At 37.5% G+C, this 23,813-nt stretch overlaps 1 pseudogene; it reads left to right on the forward strand.

The window, feature by feature from the left end:
- The first annotated feature begins 22,855 nt into the window (after window positions 1-22,855).
- Window positions 22,856-22,974, forward strand: LOC111734082 (annotated as a pseudogene).
- The last annotated feature ends 839 nt before the right edge of the window (window positions 22,975-23,813 follow it).

Here is a 23,813-nt window from a genome sequence, read left to right on the forward strand (position 1 = left end):
AAGGAAAAGTTCTGTATGCACTATGGAGAAAAGCATGTGACAGGAGCCACAGCCAGGCCCCCTCCTCAACTATCAGGGCCCTGGACCAAGGTTTGGCCTCAGGTGGACTGGGCCTCCTTGGGCCCCAAAGGCCACGCAGGGCTCCCTCCTGTTGGCCACAGAGGGTTTAGTTCTGTTGTGGATTTGCCCTTAACCTGAGAGGGTCAGCAAGCAGGAGCAGGCTGTGGGTCCCGCGGTGGCCGTCAGCCTGCAGCGCACAAAAATCTAACTGCATGATCCCGGGCTGTGCTGCAGTGTGGGTGGAGGTTCGTTCGAACAGATTTCTTGAATTCGATTCCTGGTCTGTTTGAAATGGAGATCCTTGATTGAAGCAGGAACGGAATCCAAGTTTCTATCGGTTTCAGATCCACGACGTCATGACCTGATAGTTACACACATCCTGACATGTTCCCCACAGAGTCCAGCCATTGTCTGCCACCCAGCAAACTCTCACAATAGGACTGAGATGATTCCCCTCCCTTTTGATAAACTTCCTTCAGACCAGGCCCAGCCCAATGACTACAGGTCTCTCTGGGGAAAAATATATGAAACACTCACGCACTCATCTGGACATCAATACACGCAAAGGACAGTTTAGGCTCACTTGCTGATTTGCACCCACACTTTAGCAAAGACTCCAAATGCCCACATCATTAGACACCTGAAAACGAACCCGGACACTCAAGACATTTTCACACAGGCATGCGCATGCAGACACTCACATATTTCAACCTGCCTGGATAGCCACACGCCCGCGTCTCTCTCTCTCTCTCACACATACACACACACACACACACACACACACTCACACACACACACACACACACAAACACACACGGCGTGGTACGTAACATGGTGCTTCTTTGAACTCTGTTCCCCTGACATTTAAGGATGTGGCACAGCCACACAACTCCCACAGCAGGAAGGACCAATGAGGCAGGCCTTGGGCTGTCTCTGTTTGACCCTGACACAGAAAGATACCCAAAGTCACACCAGCATCCCAGCCAGGCCCTTGACAACACCTAGTTTTCACTTCAGAGCTGCCGCAGGCCTGGGCCTTCCACACTATCCTCTGCCCTCCGGCATGCCTTGCTAAAGGACAAAAGGGAGTGAACCTGACGGCACAGCTGTGGCAGACATGTGGTCTTGCTTTCTGAGCCTCTTGCCAGGCTGAATGAGACATCACCAAACTCCATGTCCCCAGAATGCAGTCCCTGGCTGCCCCATCCTGACTGGGCAGTAGGCCTGAAGGCAGGCCTGCTCCCAGAAGCTGGGCATTTTCTTGCATCCCACCACTCCTCTGTGCAGGGCAAGAGTGTCTAGGGTGAGGATGGGGGGTGGGGAAAACCAGCTGGAAGTGGGTTGTGAAACAGGTGGCATGAGGAACATAGGAGTGGTTGTCAGGGGGATGAAGATGGGACAGCGGGTGCAGGGAGGAATGTCGTACTTCCTTCAAGACAAAGAAAAATGAAGGAAAAGAGAAAAGGCCTGCTGGAAAATTCACATGAGTTGCAATGGGACACGGTATGAAGGTGGAAATTGAGAGTAGAGGGCAAATGGAAGGAAGGAGTCAGGGTAAAGAACAGGGCTTGAGGGTGATGGTTAGACACAGCAAAAGCCTGGGGGAGGCGAGAGTCCATGGCCTGGCCGGCATCAAGCACATGTACAACAGCTGTGATTTATTGAGAACTAATCCTCCCTCCTGGGAGCGTTAATTGGGCAACTCACCTGAGCCAGTCCGGGGTCCCAGAGAGGTTGAACTGATGTCAACTGGCCCCTGTTCGCCCAGAACTCCCCTCTGGGCTTTCACCTGCCCTGGGCCGGGCTGCTTCGAGATTGCAGAAGAGTCCAGTGGAGACAGGGCCAGGGAGAAAGAAAAACTTTCAGAAGGGCTCCTTGTCCCCTGTTTGCCACCCAGAAATTTAGATCAAAAGTATGAAGATTGGTGAACCGGACAGTCAGGGCAGGGAGGGAACTGGAACCCAAATGGCCAGCTACCTCACACTTCCCCCAGTGCCTGGCCAGGTGCTGATTGCCCAGGTAGGGACAGGGCGGTAACTCCTAGACCCTCCAATGCTAGGACATTTGCCAGCCAGGCCCTCAGGGTGAAAGAGAGCACCTGCCTAGCTCTTGGCCCGGGCCTTCCCTGAGGCTTGGTTTCTACATCTCTACAGGCATTGAAGGTGATAAGCCAGTGATAAGCACCGTGACGGAGCTGTGAGTAGAGGACTGAATTCAACAGCCAAGATTGCATTTGTGCGTCCTGAACTTCAAATGAGTGCTCAGTATTCCTGCCTATAGCTGAGACTCCATCAATACTGCACTGTATTGTGGCTTCCCAGTACTGAGTCACACCACCTCTTCCCCAGGTTCAGCCCAGGCCAGACCTGAGGAACAGGGTGTGCACTCTCCACTGGCCCCAGTGTTCCTGGAGACCACATGGGAGCCACTGCTCAGGACTTCTTCTTTGCCTCCTGCCAGAGGGCCAGCCGTTGGCTGCCGGCCTACTGGGAGGCCAGCTTCACCTGCCTTGCATCGAACGCTTTTGCCATTCAAGTCATGTCTGCAACTGTAATCTCTTTGCCCAAATGCTACAGGCAGACTCCTTTGGTGCATTTAGATAAATGAAAATTTTCTTCGAGGACAATGGGTCCTGGGGCAGCACACATAATTTTATCACTTTTGAAATAATTGTTCTCTTTGTAAAATTGTAACTCAAGCTAAATGTTGCTTCTCAGGATGACCCTTAGTTATGGGTCCATGAACTAGTATCAATTAGTTTAGGCTAGTAATGTGCAGCTTCTAAAATTATATTACAGAGAACACATAATTTTGAAAATAATGTTTCTTAAAATATACATCAGTTCTTTTTGACATAATTTAGGTTATCATGAAAGTCATAAATCATAAAAGCTATTTTAGTAATATATAACATACGGCCATTACATCTTAAGACTAAAGCTTTACCTGAGTTTGCAGTATTTGAACAATTTTTGCTGTAGAGTATGAACTGGGTTTTATATGTTGCCTTTGTTTTTAAGAATGTGTATATCAAAGTGTGTTAAAATATAGTTCCATTTTGTCCTGCAGACTAAGTATTTCTGCCCTATAATCCTGCATACACATAATTCAGTGGAAATATTAGTTTTTATTGCAATCCAATTAACTTTTTGCTATCTATGTTACTGATTTTAACACTTCAAATAAGTGTCAGTGCTTATAGAGGCACATGTTTTCACTATAGGCACCAGTGGAATTGTGGAAAAGTGTTTATCATTGGAGAGATTGTATCATATTCCTGTTTTATTGGTAGGTTTTTCTTTTATCATAGACTTAGTAACTCAATTTTCTCGTGTTTTCTCATCTGATAAATAAAAATAATAACATCTACCTGGCAGGATTATTGTGAAGATTAAATAAAAATATATGTACCATACACTAGTACAATGTCTGTCATCTGGTATGCAGTGCTTATCTTTCTGGATCCAGACAGCCCAGTGATTAAAATATACATAATAAAATGATGCTTTATTTTCTTCTTGTTAATAAGTTTTTTAACTTGAATTTTTATTACTCTTTAAGTTGATGGTTGTTGCTTTTGGTGATGGTCAGCTGTGATATACAACAGTGCTACAGTGAAAATTCTTGTCTTCCATCTTGGAGAAATCCAATGCTTCACACAAGAGGAATATAGGTATTGATTCCTATCAGGTTTTATAATACATGAAGGTTTTTGTTTCGCTTTGGTTTCTAAAAATTGATGTGATATAAATTTATCAATGAGGTAGACTTCCAATTCTAGTTTAAGCTTTTCTAAATTAACATTATATTTATTTTAAAAGTTAGTATAGTTAAAATGACAATTTTGTTTAAAGAATATCAGTTTTAGTAATGTTTTGATGAATAATAGATCCATTAAAATGATAAAAACAGCTTTGAAAAATATAACATTATGTTTTTGGGTTTAAAATGCAACTGACTAATGATCTCGATGGTGAGAAGTAGACATTTAGTTTCTTGACAGATACTCTATATTTTCTATTTTGACATGTATCTGAAGTGATATTTTCAAAAAAATCAGTAATATACGTGTCCATCAAAAGATGACTGGACAAATAAGATATGGTATGTATATATGGTGGAATATTACTCAGCCATACAAAATGAAATTTTACAATTTGCTACAACATGGATGGACCTAGATGGTACTATGCTAAGTGAAATAAGTCAGACTGAGAAAGACAAATAGCACATGATTTCACTTCTATGTGTAATCTAAAGGACAAAACAAACAAACAAAACAGAAACAGATTTATAGATACTGAGAACAAACTTATGGGTGCCAGATGGGAAGAGGGGTTGGGGTACAGGTGAAAAAGGTGAAGAGATCAAGAAGTGCAAGTTAGCAGTTACAAAATAGTCACTAGTCACAAGCATAGAGTCTACAGTCAGTAATATTATAATAACTATGTATGTTGCTGGATACTAGACTTAATGAGGGGATGACTTTGTAAGTTATATAAATATCTAAGCACTATACTGTATACCTGCAATTAATATAGTATTGAATGTCAGCTGTAATTGAAAAGAAAATAACATTAAAATAAAAAGAGGTTTTAAAAATCTTTTAAAGATTAAAGAATATGTATGTGTTTATGTGCATATATTATATATTATAGCTATAGAGTTAGTGTGTACACTCTCCAAGTTAAAACATTAGTGTACTTTTATTAGTATGTCAGGACTCATAGGAGATAGTTTTCTCACAATGATTTACTTGTTCTGGGCATATCATTAAAAGGCAGCCAGTCATTGTATTCCAGAGGTTTTCAACCATGAGTGGAAATGAAGAACTCTATGAAAAATACAATACACTGTGAACACACAATAATAGAAGCTTACAGTATTGAGGAAGCATGTTGGAGAAATATTTAACTGTCTCCGAACATGATCAGCATAGTTTTGAACTGTATTTAGAAGGGAAGTAGAGTTTAGCCACTCCACAAAAATATGGAAGGATGTTCCACAGTAAAGACTCAGCATATACAGAAGTACAAATAAAGAATATGGGAAAGTCTATTGATTCCAGAATATTTTAGTAATTTAGTCTAGAACTAAATTGGAAGTTACACAAAGATACAAGTTAAGACTCAAGAGAAATAAAAATTTTACATAATAGACCACTTTATCGTATTTTGGAATTTAGATTTCATTCCTCTGGTAATTTCTAAAAGCTACCTAAGAATTTTCGGTTAGAGCAGAGGCTAAGATAGTGTAGGAGAAGGTAGATGATGCATCTGGGAACATTTACTACACTCAACCAATTAGTTTTCTCCTTTCATAAAATGATGTCTTTATAATATCTAAGCACTAAATTAAATTATATAATATAAATACAGCAGAAAATCCTACATAACACATATGTAAGACATTGAGATGTAAACTATATTTACAACACTAAGAATTATTGGTAATCTCTTTTAAAGGCTATTTTCTTCATTATGTATATTATTACCAAATCCTTTCCTTTCTTTTTGACATAGTAACGCGTAGACTCCAATTATTTGCTATGGAACCTACAGTTTTCTACTTTTTGAGAACTTCTTTGAATGTCTTCATTTTGGTCTTCTCAAGAACAAAGATGGATGAAAACTCACTTGTGTTTCTCACCAAATTATCTAGGAGATACTCACAAAAAAAAAATGTACTTACTATTTGAGGTGGGTTCAAAACCTCCTCACAGTTTCAGCCCAATAAAATTCCCAACTTTGTTCTCCAAAACTTCTCACCCCGTATCTAGTCATTTATAGGAAGCCTCAAGAGAAGGAAAAAGATGGTGCAGAACACTTCCCTTTAAATAAACTCAACCAACTCTGAGCCTTTTCTCTGGGCTCTTGCTTGGAGCTCATTTCCTTATTAATAGAAGTATGCCTCCAGTCTTGCCTATCGTATTGCTCATTAACTTTTCTAGCTAAAACATTATGGCACTAAGGCCAGGGCAAGGTCATAGATCTCTTCAGGGCATTACTCCATTAGCTTTCTTTTTCTTTCTCTCTTTTTTTAATTGTCTTTATTTACTGCTAACTTTTAAAAATAATTTTTTTCAATGAATAATTTACCATTTCTTGCCTTCTTTGCATAGAACTACTAACTGCAAATAGATTCTATTAATAAAATTGTTAACTTAGAGAAGAAACAACTAGCCAATTATTCAGTTCTAAAATTAATGGCAGTCATTTGAGCACATGGGGAAGAATTTTTGACCTTCCAGAAGAACATTTCTAACAATTGCAAATAGTGCCCTGTCTCAATTCATTTCTTATTCTAACACATAAAGGCAATTTGGTAATCTCGTTGCATCCTGCAGTTTATGAAGAAAATTCTACCTTAAGAGTCAATAGAATTGCTATAATGGATTCAGTTGTACTTGGATTATGAGCGGAATTGTTTTGTTTACTATAAAGCACCCAGTAATTTGGACATTAAAAATGTCATATTAAGTATTGGCAGAAGTTGCTACTTTTTGAATAAATGCAAATAACTGAATCTAAATGTGTATATAGGCTTAAATTTGACCTAAAACATAGAATGAACTGTTAAAAAAAAAAAAAACTAACGCTGATGATTATCTTCTTCATCAATCATCTCTTTATCATTTATCAATTATCGTGCTTTTGAAGGTTTTTAGAGAAGTACATAGCAGAGAGTTCCCGGGCCTCCTAATTGGTTTCCTCTTACTCCTAGGCAAACAGACTAACTTCCTAGCCACACTTGCTAGATGAAGCCATGTGACTGAATTCTACACAATAAAATATGAAACAACATGATCTCCATCATTTCCAGGTCTGACAACCTTTTCCTCTATTAGATGTGTGAGATGGCAAAAAAAAAAAAATGAAAAACTTTGGAAGCCATATGTTGACAATTGTAGAATGATATAAAAGGAGCTTAGGCCTCTGACACAGCTTGGAGAATAGCTACCTAACTAGAAATGCCCTCAATGAATTGTTATGTAAGCAAGGTGTTTAAGGGCTTATCTACCATTTTAGCTATTGCTATTTCAACTAACATAGTTTGTCAAAATTTTATTAGTATAAAACAACTAATGACATAATAATCATTTTAGAAACTTTTCTCATTATATAATATTTTCCAGTTTTTCATTTTTCATTTTTCAATTTATTTTTTTGTGGTGACATAGTTTTTCATTTTTAAAGCAACATTCATGATAGAATACTTTATGCTTATAAATATATTTTTATATGTTCAACTACTAGCTTTGGCAAAATACTTACACTATTTCAGATTGCTGTGATGGCCAATAGAGTCTCTTTCCTTAACAGAAAAAAAAAGAAAAAAAAATACAGTGATTGGTTACTGCAAACTTTATGTCTCCTTCCCTCTCTTATTTTTTCAAATCCATTTCCTACCCCAACTAGATGCACATAACTTCTAGAGAAGCCAAACTTTGTTATTAATGCCTGATTATCAGGATGATCCTTTGTGTTGGAGTCAAAGGATGGCAGAATATGCCACACATAAATATGCTACTTCGGTGCAAGGATTATTTGAGTTAAAAACACTTAAAAAACAACAAGTACAAAAAGGACATTCTAATCTCCCCTTTTCTTCATGGAAACAGGAGATAAAAACTCCCATGTGAGAGATGTTCTTCTGCATAAGGAGAAAAAAAAATTCTTTAACAGGGAGTCAAAACCAAGAGAATTCTATACAAACAGCCCTTGTTAAAATAATTCTTATCTCCCTTTAGCCTCCCTACATAGTTTAGTTATTTTCTACAACAAGGTAAAGAGATAATCATTCAAATGGGAAAATATATTTGCAAGCAACGCCTCCGATAAGGGCCTAATATCCAAAGAACTCATATGACTCAATAACAAAAAGAGCAAATGATCAAATCAAAAAATGGGCAGCAAATATTTGAAAAGATGTTCAACATCACTAGCTATTAGGGAAATGCAAATCAAAACCGCAACGAGATACCACCTCACACCTGTTAGAATAGCTATAATCAACAGGACAAGTAATAACAAATGTTGGAGAGGATGTGGAGAAAAAGGAACCCTCAGACACTGATGGTGGGACTGCAAATTGGTACAGCCACTATGGAAAACAGTATGGAGGTTCCTCAAAAAACTAAGAATTGATTTATTATATGATCCAGCAATCCCTCTACTAGGTATTTACCTCAAAGACTTGAAAGCTCATATCCGAAAAGATATGAGCACACTGATGTTCATAGCAGCACTATTCATGGTGGCCAGGACACGAAAGCAACAGAAGTGTCTTACAATAGATGATTGTCTAAAGAAGCTGTGGTACATATATACAATGGAATATACTCAGACATAAGAAGAGATGAAATACAGCCATTTGTGACAAGGATGGACCTTGAGATAATCATGCTAAGTGAAATAAGCCAGACAAAGTTGAAAATCACATGATATTACTTATATGTGGGATATAAACCTAAAAGCAACAAATGAACAGGACAAACAAATAGAGACTCATGGACATGGATAATAGACTAGTGGTTACCAGAGCGGAGGGGGAAGGTAGATGGGTTAAGGGGGTCAAATATGTGGTGACAGAAAGAAATCTAACTATGAGAGGTGAACACATAGTGTAAATATATATATGCCTTACTATTAAAGTGTACAGCTTAAACTTATTGTATTTCATTAACCAATGTCACCATAAAAATTTTAATCAATTTTAATAAATAAATAAATAAAAAGTTGGGATAGTGTTAAAACCTGAGTTAGGATTAAGGTTGAGTTTATGTTTCTTTTAAGATTATAATTAGCATTAACTTTTTATTTAGTGTTTTGTTAAATTAACTTTAGAGTTAGTGTTAGATTAAGAGGTAGGGCAAGAGTTAGGTTAAGATTTACATTTAGTTTTAGAGCTAGGTTTTGACTCAGGTTAGGGATAGGAATTATGTTAAATCAGTTTTGAGTTTATGGTTAGAGTTAGATTTATTTAAGGTTAGGGTTAGGTTTTAAGATCGGATCATGGTTAGGGTTCGCAAGAGGTTAGATATCAGCTGAGTTTGCTTTTAGGGTTAGAATTATGGTTAGGCTTAAAGTTAGTTTTGAGATTTGGTTTTAATTTTAAATTTGTGTCAAGTTTAGGTTCAAGTTTAGGGTTAGGGCTATGGTTAGGTTTTGAGTTTAGTGTTAGTGTTAGCATTATGGTTAGGTGAGGGTTAGGTTTTGGCTTGAGTTTATGATTAGAATTAGGATTTGAGTTACCTTAGATTATAGGTTTGGTCTTAAACATGAGTTTTAGTATTAAGGTCAAAGCTAGGGTCAGGTTTAGGTTTAGTGTTAGTTTTAGGATTAGGTTTAAGTTTTTGAGTCAGGGTTAGGGTTAAATTTAGGGTTAGGGTTAGGCTTATGAGTATAAATAGCTTTCAGTTTACGATTTGGTGTTAAATTAGTGTTAGAGTTATGGGTAGGGTAGGATTAGTGTTTAGGTTAGGGTTTTATTTAAGATTTGGTTTAGGGTGAGTGTCAGAATTAAAATTAGAGTTGGGGTTAAGGTAAGGGTAAGGCTCAGGCTTAGGTTTAGGCTGCCTCAGCAGTGTACCCTGAATAACATTTTGATGTACCTTGTATCCCTCATATCAAGCAATGTTAAGTGCTATAGCTAAGGTCTTGCCATATCTACATAAGAACTTCACTCATTTAAGTGAGAGATTAATATCACCACACACTCCTATAATCCATATTTTCCAATTTATATCAGCTAGTTCACATGTTGATAGGGTCCCCGGGGCCTCAACACTGGATGCAACTTGCAGACTATCGAGATCCTGAAGCTACTCTAGGAGCCTTACTTAATGATCTAGCCTTGGCATTGGAAGTGGCCAACCGCATTGCTGAACAGCTGTGGAACTCCATTTTTTGACATTTCAGAACCCATAGACTGCTCTCAAATTCAAGAAAGTAGAAACACTTCAAGAAAAATCCTTTTATTATTTTTCCTGGCTCTGCACCATCTTTCGGGAAAATATTGGCTCACCTTGATGGTATCCTGAGACAAAATTGACCCTAAATTCAGTTTTTCCTAAAGGATTAGACAGCTAACTGTCTGCTCTAAGAAAACTAAAACAGACTACGAAGTTCTTGCCACTGCTCAAAGTGCAGCCACGCTAATTACCTAGCCCAAATTTTCAGTGAAACTAGAGAAAAGGAACCAAATTCTATCATGAATATACAGCTGTGATTACTGGAGACAAAGTCCAGTTGTAAAGCTAAATTAAAACCTGAAACATTTTTTAATACTGTAAAAAAATAAATCTGGTCATTTGAAAAGGGATTGCTCAAAATTCAAAACTGAATAATGACAATCTACTTCCATTGGGTCTAAAATCTCCAAAGATGAAATCTGATAAGGCTCTGAGGAGGTGAAAAGGCTGCTTCTTCCCCACCACTGCCCCTGAATTTGGGGGAGAAACATTGATTCAAATTGACGATGCCTTTTACCCTGTTGTAGTGGACACTTTCTGCCTTAAACCATATGCAGATCCTGCAGCCTCTTCTTTGGTGTATAAAATAAATAAAGTCATAGAATTGAGGACTCCTCACAAACACCCAGGCCTATTAATTGATACTCACTACTTCCTCATCAATTCTTTTGCCCTCATAAATATATTAGGTCAATATTTTCTACAGTAATATAAGTCCTCAATAAATTTTTCTCCTAAGTGGGAAATGTATTTTCTATTACATTTTTCTTCCTTAAACAATGGCTTAAATGAAATTAATGGGGAACATGAAGGACATGTGAAGAAAATAGTACCTCTATTCTTTCTCTTGATGGAACTCAAGCTCCTTGCACAGCAGCTAGGAACCAGGTCAGGCAGCAATACTGGCCACAACCAGTGTAATGCACACACTCAGTTGCAAGGCGCAACTGCAGGGTTCTGGGTAGCAACAGGGGGCAGTTGCAAGCACACACAGAGTGGTGGAGGGCAGAGCCGACAGAAATGGCAGGACCAAATGCAAGTGCATTGACAGTTGTAGGAACTCCAGTGGTCAGTATATACTCTTGTGGCTGCACAGTCTTCTCATGGGTCTTCCGCATGGCACTGGGGCCAGCAAAGGGATTTGGGTTGGGTACATGCAGTTGCATAGCTGGAAGTGGTAGCTGCAGGTGGGCATAATACTGCAGGCCACTGACAGGAGACAGAGCTGGGCCCATAAGTAGCTGTGGAAGACTTGGCTGTTGACTGGCTACCTACTGTGTCTCCAGGGTTTCCACACTGCAAAACAACAGTGGACACTGGTGATGCAAGTCAGGATGAGGGTGTGCAGATGCACAGCTTGAGGGGCTAGTTTCTCATATCGAATTATTTTCAAGAATTCGAAATGAGAAAGAACCTAATTTCCATCAAGATGAATGGATTAGCAATTTCTGGTACATCTATACAATAAAATACTTTATCGATAAATAATAAAAATAGAACTATTGATACAGAAACAGATGAATCTCAAAAACATTTCTACTGAGTGAAAGAAGCCAGTTATACAAGAGAAATTCATATTATATGATTTCATGTATATAAAAACCTAGAAAATGCAAATTAATCCATAGTGACAGAAATTAGACAGATATTTGCTGGGGATAGAAGGTGAAGAAGAGTAGTAGAGAGACACGTCCAAGGCACACAGAAATCTTAGGGAGTGAATGTTAAAGTCTGTTCATTATACCACTAGTGATGATGGTTTCGAGGGTGTACACAAGTATCAAAGCTTACAAAAGTGTGGTGCATTAAGTATATACAATTTATTATATTTGAAGTATACATTGATAAAATTGTTTTAAATGAAAAATAGGAGGATGCAGAGGTTAATAGTGTCAAGTTATGCTAACTGGTCAGGGGTGAGAATTTGGTCACCTAGAGTTGCATTAGATCATAGAGTTACCTTTGGTCAAGAGATAGACTCTTCTTCCCAATGCTTGGAATCTGGGCCAGCCATGTTATTTGATTCTAGCAACAAAATATGACACATTCTAAATTACTGAGCCTAGTTTTCAAAAGACCTTATAGGTTCTTCTCTTGTCCTCTTAAGTGTTGCTGCTATGTGACCATGCCAATTATTCTTCTGTAGAAGATTTGTGGGATGGGGTGTGGCGGGGAGGGGAAACACAACATTCATGCTGATAGCCTGTGAATCACCAGACATATGATTGAGTCCAGCCTAGATCCAGGTCATCCACCCCTGACTGCAGAAACAAGAGTGGACAAGAAGAGACCTACAGAGAAACAGCACAGCTGGGCCCAGACCACATAGCTGAACTCCAGAAGGTTGAGTTAATAAATAATTGACCCAATCACTAAATTTGGAAGTGGTTTGTTTCAAAGCAAAAGCTAACTAATACAAGAGGCATTTAACCTTGAAAAGAGCATTTGAGCTCAAGTGGTTGTGGGGTAAAAGAAGCTTGAGTATAGCATGGTCAGGAGAGGGAGGAGAGAGGCAGAGAATATGTTTAGAAAATTCTTTCAGGAACATTTTCCGTGAAAAGTGTTATAAAAAGACTAGGACGACTGAAGGTATATAAATGTTGGGTCAAAAACAGAGTTATTTTTACTTGTGACACATTAAACCACATAATGATAAAGATTGGTACCAGAATTATCAATCGGCAGGCACAGAATATCAGGCTAAGGACTAGAAGATTACATTGAGGAAGGGAGAAAGAAACTTTTAATCCCTGAAAGAAAGTAAAATATGCAACCCATCATAAACCATGAGACTCATTTTGTTTGCTTTTTTCAGGAGGATATTGCAGACCCGAGAGTGATGTCAGGATGGGGTGATGACATGTCTACTGTGGGTTGCATCTGTGGTCTCCAATGACTGACAGCCTTTTACGTCTTTCCTAAAGCATCCTATGGAATGTTTGAGTCCACTAGGTCTCTTGTTGATTCCAACAGCAGCCCTTTCTAAGTTAACTCTGCCAAATTCCTCAGAACAGTTGTCTGACACAACCACCCCCAACCCCTTGTGGGCACAGACTGGGGGAGACTTCTGTCTCAAGATGCAGTGGTCACCCAAGCCTGGCTGGATCATGATGATACCATAGATTCCAAGGGAGAAGGATAGGGCCAAATATGTTTTTCCAAATTGATTTTCTCCAGGGCGGGAGAAAACAGGTGCTGAACTCTAGGGTTGTGTGGTACACAGATCTCCTCAGTGGAACTAAAGTAAAGCAGTGAAAACAAGGGAAAGCCAGGTGGCTCTCATTACAGGGAAACTAAGGGCCAGGTCTAAGCACTGCGATTCCCTTCTAAAAGGCCTCTCTCTGCTCTAGTCATGCTCTTGTCAGGCACACCAACTTGGCACATGCTATACGGTGATTCCACAAGCTGAGAGCGTACAGTGACAGTGAAAACTGCTGTGCCCTACACAGTGATTGCTTGTCCCTGCAGCAAGCTGAGCCCCCCACAGACATGCTCTCTTCAGCTCATCTTTGAAACAGGGCTTTGTGTCTTTGTTGTGAAGAAACTTCCATGTGGATCTCTCTGAATACTTTCTTCTTACTCCTGCAGCCTTTGCACACACTGTGCAATATAACTTAAAGGAACTGTCTTGAATACCTGAATCTAAGTGTCTATACAGATTCAGACTTGGTACTGGGCGTGTTTTTGCCCCTTGATCTCTTGTACCAGGAACCAGATCTACTCTGGATATCTTTTGTTCTCAAGCCAAAATATCAAAATATCAAAATCTCAAGCACATATCAATTCTTGTGCATGTGTGTGGGTGCGTGTTTTGGACTAGTTTTCACTCTTTGTTGTGGGGGATTCTGTTAATTCCTCCTGATTATTATGTAACATGTACATAGAAATTCCAGCAATGCAGAATAAATAATGAATTTCTTTCCCTTCTTTCTCTTCAATACTTTCAAGAGAGAAGAGAGCAATTAATATCATTTTGGGGGTCTATTTTGTCAATCTGATTTCCTTGTTCCATCCCTTGAGTGCTTAGAATGAGTGAGGCTATTGAGACCTCATCTTTTCCTACTGCTGAGATCCAGAGATCAGGGCACAAAGTATCTCAAAACACTTATCCCCTTGGCCTTGGGTTAATGTCAGGAGCAAGGGCTCAGTGGATGCCTTCTGTTGGCAAGGGCATTGTTGATGTGAGCATAGAGGAGAAGCCAAGAGTTGTGGAGCTCCACTACCCTAAAGAGAACATGTCCCACAAATTATTAGTAATTACTCTTTGGACCTGAGGCAACCTGACCCAAGACCCTGAGAGTCAAAAGAAGAAAAGGAGATCCTCTTTCCGGAGAGGCTAATGGCTTTCTGTGAGATCTAGATAATTGATTTCTCCAGAGAAAAAATGCAGAAACTGCATTATCAGGGCTGTGTCTAACCATGTGGCATTTGTCTGTAATTGAATGACTATATCGATGCTTAATGAGAAATTTCTTGATACAGCCCATGTTCTGCACATGCTTTGTGGTTGCAAGAGAGTATACTTCTAAAATATTCAATTTCTCAATGTGCTCATGTCCTCAGAGGAGAATATTGCAGACCCGGGAGTGATGTCAGGATGGGGTGATGACATGTCTACTGTGGGTTGCATATGTGGTCTCCAATGACTGACAGCCTTTTATGTCTTCCCTAATGCATCCTATGGATCGTTAGGCAACTTGTTTCAATGTGGTATTTCTATCTTCAGCAGTTCCTTTTAGGGTTAACACCTTTCATGTCAGCAGGTACCTTTGCATTGCAGAGAAAATTAAAAGAATTGCCTATCCTTGCAGTAGAATTTCAGCATTTTTTTACTCTCATCTGTGTGAAAACCTGTATCTGTGTGTGTCTATGTGCCATTTTTGCTCCATCTAGCTCTTCCATTTTGAATTTCTTTCCCTCCTTCTCTCTCTCTCTAACATTATCCACAATATGGAATGGGGTATTTTGTGGCCTTTTCTTTCTTTCGTTTTTTTTTTTAATTAGTTTCAAGTATACAGTACATTTGTTAGACATTTATATAGTTTATAAAATGATCCCCCAATTGTTCCTCCTCTCCTCTGGTTTTCCAACTAGCCAATATATTAATGCTAACTACATTCCCTATGCCATGCTCCCCATCCCTGTGGTCATCTATCAACTACTAATTTGTACTTCTTTAACCCTTCACCCCATTTTCCCAGTCCCCCAATCCCCTTCCCTTCTGTCCATCACTGAATTGTCCACTATATTTGTGAGTCTGTTTTTGATTAGTTTGTTCTTTTCCTTAGATTCCACATATAAGTGAAATCATGCAGTATTTACCTTTTTCTGTCTGACTTATTTCACTCAGTATAATAACCTCTAGGTCCATTCATGTCATTGCAAATGGAAGGATTTCATTTTTTTTAATGGCTGAGTGATATTCCATTGTATATATGAACCATAACTTCTTTATCCAATCATCTGTTGATGGGCATTTAGGTTGTTTCCGTATCTTGGCTATAAGGAGATTGAGCATCTTTTCATGTGATTGTTATTAAATTCTATGTCTTCTTTAAAGAAATGTTTATTCAAATTCTTTGCCCATTTTAAAATAGGGTTATAATTCTATCTTAGAGTTGCAAGTATACCTATATATCTAGATGCAGGTCACTTATAAGATTTATGATTTGCAAATACACTCTCCCATTACATGAGTTGCTTGTTAACTTTCTTTATTCTCTCCAATGAAGCACGGAGTTTTCATATTGGATAATATCAACCGTATCTCTACTCTTTTATTGCTTGTGCTTTGGATATTATTTTAAAATTTGGCTTATAATAATGTCATGAAGATTTACTGCTATGCTTTTTTCCAAGAGTTTTATTTTCTATCTCTTACACTTTATCTATGAACTTTTGTCAGTTAATTTTTGTTTGTGATGTGAAGTAGATGTCTCATATCATTATTTTGCAGCTATCTAAGCCTTCTGGCCTTGTTTGATGGACAGACTCTTCTTTCCTCCACTAAATTGTCTTAGTATATTATATTTTAAACATTTTAATTTAATTTTCTGTAATCGTTTAAGCCATCTGAAAATTACAATAAACGTATTATAGAAGTAGAAAACAAATATTTTTCTTAAAAATGGTTAGAGTCAATGTTTTTCTTAAAAAAAAGGTTAGAGATTAAACCCATATTATTACTTCAAAATATATTCAGTTTGAAATGTCATAACTATCTTAGACAAATTTTCCATGTCCATTTATGCACATTGTGTTCTTTTCCAGCCTATTTTCATTATCCTGTTCCATTTCTACACTTTATTCTGTTTCATCTTCTATTTCTTATTAATGGCCTCCTCAGTTTCAGGGTTTGTGTGTGTGTGTGTGTGTGTGTGTGTGTGTGTGTGTCTTTCACTTTTATTTATTTTTTCATTTTTTACTTTATTTTATTTTGTATTAATTTCTCTTTTTATGGTGACATTGGTTGACAAAATCCAGTAAATTTAAGCTGTACATTTTAACAGTAAGGCATGTATATATATATTTACATATATATATTTATGCATATATATGTGCATTGTGTGTTCACCTCCTATAGTTAAATTTTTTTGTGTCCCCACATATTTGACTTCTTTTACCCCATCTACTTCCCTCCACTCTGCTCCTCCCTACCATCTCAGTTTCAGTTTTTGTTCACACACAGTTTTGATAGGTTGAAAATTTATAAATAATTTAATTATATCATTTATGATTCATTCATATGTCAAACTCTAACTATCCTTTCATGAATAGTTCTCTGTCCCTAACTTTTATGTCATGTTCAAATTTCTCTGTTATTCTGAATAGTTTTGAATAGAGATTAGAGCTCCTCTTTGGTCCAAGAGTATTATGTTCTTTAGTAAATTGTTTGGTGCCTTTAAATTTTTATGCCAAGTGTTTTCTGTGTTTCCAGATAACTTGATTTCTACATTGTTGTTTTTTTTTTATGCTTATTTGTTTTTTAACTTGAGAAGGGACCAAATGTGACCAGATCAAGAAATCAAAACCTATGATTCTGGAAGCTTTAAAACTACATACGTTCTTAATCACCACCTCCTTTTCTTGACCTGACAAGATCTTAAACGCTAGGTGTGTGGTCATAGTTATGCATAGTCAAAACTTTCCAAGTGGAGTCTGAAGGGTAGTAACTTTGAAGATCCCCTGATCTGTGTTATAATTATATTGGTAACTGGTCAATAAATACTAGAAAATAATATCGCTTCTATTTTAAAGCTATTAATTTTTATGCTTTGTGTCATATTATAGACATTATTATATTAAAAATGTCATATATTTGCTAATTTTATACATTTAATGTATTGGCTATGTATGAATTTATGTGTCATTGATTTCCTGTTGAGTCTACCATCTTTTTTTACATAATGACCATCTGCATTCTCTAGAGATAGTTTTTTGACATAAAGATAATTTTGTTTATTTGGTAAAAATAGAGTCAATTCGATGAGTTTCTTTTTTCAATTATAGTTGGCATACAATAATATAACAGTTTCAATTGTATATCATAGTAGTCAGAGATCTACACAACTCACAAAACAATCAACCCACTAAATCTAGTACACCTCTTCCCTAGTACACCTCTTACATGTTTATTATTACATTATTAACCATCTTCTCCATGCTACACTCTACATTTCCATGTCTATTCTGCAACTATCCATTTGTACCTCTTAATCCCTTTGCCTTTTTTCGCTGCCCCCCCAACTCCCTTCCCATATAGTTGCCATCAAAATATTCTCTGTATCTATGAGTTATTTCTGCTTTTGTTTTTGTTGTTATTTATTTTGTTCTTTAGATTCCACATGTACATGAACTCATGTAATATTTGTCTTTCTCTGTCCAACTCATTTTATTCAACACAATACCCTCTAGGTCCATCAAAGCAATATCTTTTTCCATTCCCTTCATTTTAGTCTGTGTGTGTCTTTTAATCTGAAGTGAGTCTCTTGTAGGAAGCATATGTAAGTGTCTTGTTTTCCTATCTTTTCAGCCACTCTAACTGTTGGAGCATTTACTTCTTTTCCATTTGAGGTACTTGTTGATAGGAATATAATTATTACCATTCTTTATTCCTGTTTTTGATACATGTTTTTTCTGCTTAAAGAAGTCCCTCCAACATTTCCTGTAATACTGGCTTAGTGATGATAAATTCCTTTAGCTTATTTTCATCTGGGAAGCCCTTTATCTATCCTTCGACTCGAAATGATAGCTTTGCTGGATAAAGTATTCTTGGTTGTAGATCCTGGGTTTTCATCATGTCGAATATTTTGTACCAAACCCTTTTGTCCTGCATAGTTTCTTTTGAGAAATCAGCTGCCAGTCTTACAGGTGCTCCCTTTTGGTAACTAACTGCTTTTCTCTTGCTGCTTTTAAGATTCCCTCTTTGTATTTAACCTTTGACATTTTAATTATGATTTGTCTTGGTGTGGGCCTCTTTGGGTTCCTGGTTTGGGGGACTCTCTGAGCTTCCCGGGGCTTTATGTCTATTTCCTTCACCAGGTTAGGGAAGTTTTCCATCATTATTTCTTCAAATAGCTCTTCAACATATTGTTTTCCTTCAGGAACCCCTATGACATGGATATTTTTATCTTTAATAGTGTCCCTTTAATAGGCTCTTTAAAATATTATTATAGTCTTTGCTTCTTTTTTCTTGCTGTTCTCATTGAGTGTCCTTGGCTTTCCCATCCTCTATATAGATCATTTGATCCTCTTTTTTATTCATTTTGTTTATTCCATTTAATATACTTCTCATCTCAGATAATGTGTTCTTCATTTCTGACTGGTACATGTTGTGTACTTGTATTTTGCTTCTATTTATAATGTATATCCTTGGACACATTTTTATGTGTTGGTTTTTATTACAGTTAAAATGTCATTTTCATACTACCATCACAGTGCTTATTATTTTGTATTTCTCTATGCCATTATTGTTGAGATTTATGCTTTCTTTTCTATACTTGAGTATGGCTAGTCAACTGGTTTTTATTTCAGTTTGAAGACCTTCCTTAAACATTTCAGGTACATTAAGTCTAGTGTTGACAAATCCCCTCAGTTTCTTTTTTCTTTATATTTTTGATCTGTAAAGGATTTTATCTCTCCATTATCAAAGTAGAGTTTTATCAAATATAGTATTTATTAGGCAGGTTTTTGTTCTTTCACAACTTTGAATATATCATCCATCTCTCTCCTGGCCTGCAATATTTCTGCTGAAAAACTCTCTGAGAGTCTAATGGCTTTCAAACTTCTCTCTTGCCTTTAACTTTTGACAATTTAATTACAATGTGCATCAGCGTAGGCCTCTTTATGTTCATCCTCTTGTGGTCTTGTGGGTTTCTAGAATTTGGATGTCTATTTTGTTTTTTCAAGAATTGGGAAGTTTTCTATTATTATTTCTTTTAATAATTTTTCTGCCTCTTTCTTCTTTTTTTCTGGGACTCATGTAATGCATGTATTGATTTGCTAGGTCATTTCCCATAAGTCCCAGAAGCTTCTTTACTCATTTTTATTCTATTTTCTCTTCTGATTGGATCATTTCAAATGATCTGTCTATGTGCTTTCTGATTCTCTCCACTGCTTGAACAAATCTGCTGTTAATGCTGTCTATTGCATTTTCATTTCTTTTCTTGGATTCTTCAGCTCCATAATTTGTTTGGTTCTATTTTATGACCTCTGTCTCTGATGAACTTCTCATTTATTCCCATATTGTTTTCCAGATTTTTTTTTTTGAGCTATCAGTGTTGTCTTGTAACTTGGTGAGCTTGTTTAAAACAATTTTTTTAAATCTTTTGTAAAAAAAAAAAAAATCCATAAATTGCCATGGCTTGAGAGTCGATTACTGGAGATGTTAATATTTCTTTGGCATTGTTATTTTTCCTGATTTTTTTATATTGTTGTTGTTTCTCATAGTCTTCCATTGGTGTCTGCACATTTGAAGGAGCACTCACCTCTTACAGACTTTACAAATTGCCTTTCCCAGGGAAAAATTTTTATTGGCACATGGGAAGAAGATTCCTGGCTGGGTAAGCTACATAGTTGTGCCGTGTACAGTTCCCGGTGTGGGGAGATGCAGAGATGCTATCTGAAAGGCATATGGTGGCACTGGTTCCAGGGGCAAGAAGGGGTACCAGTTCTGAAGAGTATGTGGTAACAGCAGTTCTTCAGCATGTGTGGGAGTTCCAGTTTCTGGGAGATGTGTCATAGTACTGCTTCCCAGGGGTGCATGTGAGTGTCAGTTCTGGGAATTGTTATATTGTGACCCCACATTCATAGCATAGGCATCTACTTGAGAAACCAAGATCTGAGGTGTGGGCATCCATGCAAGAGCACTGAGCTGGTGGATGAGTATAATAACTCCACAACCAGGGAGGTGAGCGCAGCAGAGGGGTTCCAGGAAATTCTATCAGCTGAGCTCAATGTTGACAAAGATTGGGGGCATTCTCAAAGGCTAAGGCTGTGGGCATCAGCGGCGGTGGTGGTGACCAGGGCTGCTGGGATCTTTCTGCTCTTCTTTTCTTCTACAGTGGAAGTCATGCCTGATTCCCCTTGGTGCAGTCCTGTGCTGACTGGAGGGTGGAACGATGTAGTCAAACATATCCTACACTTCTTTACGTAGCTATTCTAAATTTTTGTGCACCTCTGTGTTGGCACAGCTTCTTAATTGTACTCCAGTGTTCTCCCAGGGACATATTCCTTAGCAGTCAGGCATCATTTTATTGTTTTGTGTGTGTGTGTGTGTGTGTGTGTGTGTGTGTGTGTGTGTGTGTGCGCTAGGATTAACACCGGAGCCTGCTAGAAATCTATCTTTCTGTTGTCTATTACACTTGTGTTTTAGTTTACAATTTCCTCATGACTAGGTAAAACATCTTTTCACCTGCTTATTTGAGGTTCATGAATCTTCTTTGATAAAGTGTCAATTCAAAATTTTGTCCATTTTGTGTTGTTTTCTGATTATAAAGTTCTGAATATTTGTTATCTATTCTGAATACAAGTCCCTGCTCAGACAGGTGACATAAATATTTATTCCCTGTCTGCAGCTTATGTTTTCATTTCCTAAAGTCTGCCACAAAATATCTTGCTTTTATTATGATATTTGCATCACTCTAGTATATCAATAGTCTTTGGAAACAAATGACATCATTCTATATATAGCATTCTGTTTTTAGTAGTGGTATTTCCATTTATAAAATAAAGTAATTCTCGATCATTGAAAATGTCAAGTCCTAGAAAAGTAGCATTCCTTCATGTGATATTAACAACATTCTCTAACAGTTGTTAGCCAAAGATTCATTTGATGAATCTGACTATGTATACATTTCTGTTACATTAGGATTAGAGATAAGTTCTCTTTGTATATAACTCCAAGAACAGTTTTTATATTTTATTTTCACAGTGAATACCATCAGATTTTCTTCAGCCTCAAAGAGTATATTTATGTAAAATTACATTAACACTGGCAGTGAGTTGTACTTTTTTTTTCTAAATGGGAAAATGGGGTTAAAAACGTATTTGATATGAACAGTAACAGAAGAAAAACTCAAGTTCCCCAGAAAGAGTGCTAGAGAAAATTTTTTTGAGTAATTCAAAATAATTTCAATTCAAAATAAAACACCACTATATGAAAACTGTCTAAAAATATCTCAAATATTGTGTTAGCATTAACACAAAACAAAGATGAAAATTACATACAAATTCAAAACATTAAAACATAAAAATTGAAAACCAGAAAAACAGTGATTGTATAAAATAATCAGTTAAACATAAATCATGAGTAATAAAATTTATTATTGAATGCTCAAAGGTAGGTTGACATTGACGAAGTTAGGTTTATACCAAATAATTCTGAGACAAGTAATAGAAAATATTCATTAAAAATATTCATTAAATCTATATTAAAATTTTAAAAAGAGAGCTATTTTTAAAATCTAAGAATTTTTTTTAGATAATCTAATTTTAACAGCAGAGAATGTTCAAATGTAAGATTCGAAATGATAGAGAAGAATTAATTGCAAATAATCTTTATAAACACCTGCAGAAAGCAACTTACTGAAGTTTGTTTGTTTGTTTGTTTTAAAGGGAATTAGAAGTCTGGAATGAAATGTTTTGTTTTCAAAGAAAGTAAAACTTAACAAAGTTCCCAGAAGTCAGGCATGCCTGCCAAGACAAGCTACCATGACTTTACCCACTGCCACTGGTTGACTTGGGCCTATGTCCTTTTCATTAGCTCTCTATCATACCCCTGCTAGGAAAAACAGGGAGCATGCCAGGCATCATGGATGGTGGAAGAAACCCAGAGACCTTACACACTGACCCATAACTCAGAGTGAAAAAAAAGCAACCAACAAGCAATCAAAAAACTATCCCTGTATTCTCAGCATGGCTAAGCAGCAGGCTTGACAGAAGACAGAAACCCAAAAGCTGGGGCACCAGGTTGGGCTCAAGCAGGACTATGAGAGAGAAGAGTATCCAAGATGTGGATTGGGAAAGTGGAGAAGGGCTGAAAAAGAATGAAATGACTGAGATACCAAATAAAATAAAATAAAATAAATAAAATAAAATAAAATAAAATAAAATAAAATAAAACAGGTAAAGATGGATTAAAGGTAAAGTAAGTGAAAGAGTGACTAAGAAAAGAAAAAAAATTGGATGGGTTTAAGTAGACATGCCAATATAGGTAAATAAAAGTTTGAAGAAATGTGCAGATTAAAAAACAGAGGGTTGAACATGAAGGCTAGCATAAAAAACTAATGAAATAAATAAATTGGAAAAAGAAAAACAGATCGAGTCTACGGTCATGCCACCCTGAACAAGCCCAATCCCGTCTGATCTTGGAAGCTAAGCAAGGTTGAGCCTGGTTAGTACTTGGATGGGAGACCACCTAGAAAGACCAGGTGCTGTAGGTGTAAAAAATAAAAAATAAGGGATTGTAAGATGACAAAGTCCTTGCAATCTGTGATGTCAACTAAGGGTTGCCTCACCTAAAAAAATAATAAAAATAAAAAAAAATAAAAAGAAATACAGATCAAAAAAATAAAGAAAAGAGAGAAGGGCTAGAAAAGAGGCTAGGTGGGATCTCAGCAAGCATTAAAGCATTGACAAAGAGCTGTTTATTGAGATTAAATCCTCCCTCAAAAAAGCCTTGATTGGTACTCACCTGTGCCAGTCAAGAGGCCCAGAAGACCTAAAGCCACGTCAATTTGACCCTCTCTGCCCAGAGCTCCCCTCTGGGGATTCCACATGCCCTGAGGATGGCTGGTTCTAGTTTGCAAAAGAGTAAACTGAGAACAGAGCCAGGAAAAGTGGAAGCTCCAGGGGGAAAGTGGGTAGGCTGAGAGAGTGACTTGTGGACAGTTCTTCATCAGTCAATAGACCTGAAGTGAAAGCATGAATATTGGTGAGTGGGACAGTCAGGACAGGGGGTAGACTGGAACCCCACATGGCCAGCTGCCCTACAGTACCCCTGGGGTCTGGCCAGGTGCTGATTCTCCAAGATGGGGCAGGGCTATGACTCCTATATCTCCTAATTCCAGGCCATTTCTATGCCTGGACCCCAGGGCACTGGGCAGAACCTGGCCAGCTCTTGTCCTAAGCCTTCTCTGACACTTGGTTTCTTCATCCTTGCCAACATTGGTAGCTGGAGAGTTGGGATAACAGGCCATAGACAGAGGGCTTCATTCAACAGCAAATGTTAAATTTGTGTGTCCTGAACTCGGAATGACTTGTCAGGACTCCTGTGTCCTGC

Source organism: Pteropus vampyrus, unplaced genomic scaffold (genome assembly GCF_000151845.1).
Source record: "Pteropus vampyrus isolate Shadow unplaced genomic scaffold, Pvam_2.0 Scaffold755, whole genome shotgun sequence".
NCBI classification, from domain to species: domain Eukaryota; kingdom Metazoa; phylum Chordata; class Mammalia; order Chiroptera; family Pteropodidae; genus Pteropus; species Pteropus vampyrus.